The 1,737-nt window shown below is 40.6% G+C and overlaps 1 long non-coding RNA gene across 1 annotated transcript in view; it reads right to left on the bottom strand.

The window, feature by feature from the left end:
- Positions 1-96: 96 nt before the first annotated feature.
- LOC128896791 (uncharacterized) overlaps positions 97-1,737 on the bottom strand; it is a 4,428-nt gene continuing 2,787 nt past the window's right edge. The window contains exon 7 of the long non-coding RNA XR_008462105.1: positions 97-858. This is a non-coding gene — a long non-coding RNA (uncharacterized LOC128896791). The remainder of the gene's footprint in view (positions 859-1,737) is intronic.

Below are 1,737 nucleotides of genomic sequence, written 5' to 3'. Positions count from 1 at the left end.
GAATTTAAGAAAATTTTATTGAAAAATAAAATTGTCTGAAAAACAAAATGTATCTATTGCAAAACACATGAATGTACCTCTAAATTTAATAAAATTTTAATTTTCAATAAAAAGTTTCTATTGTAAAACGCATAAATGTACCTCTGTGAAATAACGACAGGCACAAAGTAAGCTTGCTTGTGAATATAAAATGTTAAAAATTTCAAGAAATCCTTAAAAAATTGATTCTTCGAATCAGAATGGCCCCTAAAACGGTAATCGAGATTCCCCGGGTCCTCTGAAAGGACCACCGAGCGTATCGCGGATATCCGAGCAAACATTTAATTCGCGATTACATTATTTTCGAGGGGACGAGGGTAGCGAGACCAAGGGTGGACCCTGTCAGCACCAGTTTCGTCCAGATACGCGTACGAGCGCCGGGTAACAACGGGGTACCGTTCCAACCCCTCGATAATAGAGATTTCACGCCGCGGGGCCCGTAGCCTCGGTTCTCACAGTAGGGGTCACGTATTCGACCGATCAATTATTGTCCAGTGGAACCATTGGCCAGCGAATGTCGACAGTGGGTCAGTAGATTTCCAAGCGTGGTAGTCGCGTGCCCCTAAGTATCTGTTTATAGTCCTTGGGGATCAATTTGTTTGCTAAATTATTTATTGGTCAAATACGGCGCGTTTCGGCGAGGCCGCGGCGCCTTCCGCGCCGCGGATCTGTTTGATCTGTGGTTTGGGAAAGGTAAACTCCAGGAATCCTGTACTTCATTGTTCTCCTCTTCTGGTTTCCTTTTTTTATTACTCAGGTAAAAGTTGAGAGAACGATTGGAACTTTGGCAGAATTATTGTTCGTAACAGTAGAAGGACGCTGTAACAATTTCAGATTATTAGTTCAATTATTTCTTTGTGAGAATAGTAAATATGAAGCTATTTGTGGTGAAAGCTTTTTCACTCTGGTATTTTTTATTTTATAATTCGGGTGGAAATCGATGGAACGATCGAACGATGATGGAATTTGAAAGTTGCCAGAGTTGTTACTTATTAGAAGCCGTACAAATTTCCTTTTAATTATCCTTTTAATGACCAAGGAAGCTTCTGTTAAAATTTCTTATCAATCCGTTAAGTAGCTTTTGAAATTCTTGTACAAACAAATATATACAAACAAACGTTTCTTTATATAATATTAATGTAAGTAACACGTGCACACTAGCAAGCGTAGCAAAACGTACAATGTATTTCTTCCTTCTAACAAACGACAAAATTGAAACTGGAATTATATGTATTCTTCAATCGCACTGTTTTAAAAAAGATATGATAGGATGGTAGGTTTACAAGGCACGAGAATTAATCTGTACAGGTCCTATGAACACCTATGTTCAAGCAAAATGTAGCATTTGAGTCTGAATTGGCGAGCAGCGGCGAAAAATCGGCGTTAGAATCGTTTTAGGCGAGCCACGAGTCGCGAGATGGCCGAGGGATGAAAATGAAATATGCGGAGCGATGCAATTGACGTTCACCGCCGCAAACTGTGTGCAACGACGCGACACTGAATTGCGGCCAATCGACGGTCTGACGTTGAAAGGAACCACCGACGGCGCCCAGGGGTCACGGGGAATGAACGACACGTGGGGGAAGATAAATGATAAAGCAAAGCTAAAGAAAAGCTGAGGAAATACACCCACTCTTTACGGATTACAATTTCCTTGAGGAAAGATGAACCTTAGAAAAATAACGAGCTAGTGAGTTT

Source organism: Hylaeus anthracinus, unplaced genomic scaffold (genome assembly GCF_026225885.1).
Source record: "Hylaeus anthracinus isolate JK02 unplaced genomic scaffold, UHH_iyHylAnth1.0_haploid 11978, whole genome shotgun sequence".
NCBI classification, from domain to species: Eukaryota; Metazoa; Arthropoda; class Insecta; order Hymenoptera; family Colletidae; genus Hylaeus; species Hylaeus anthracinus.
Note: the sequence above shows the minus strand (reverse complement) of the source record. Positions and strands in the feature narration are given on the sequence as shown.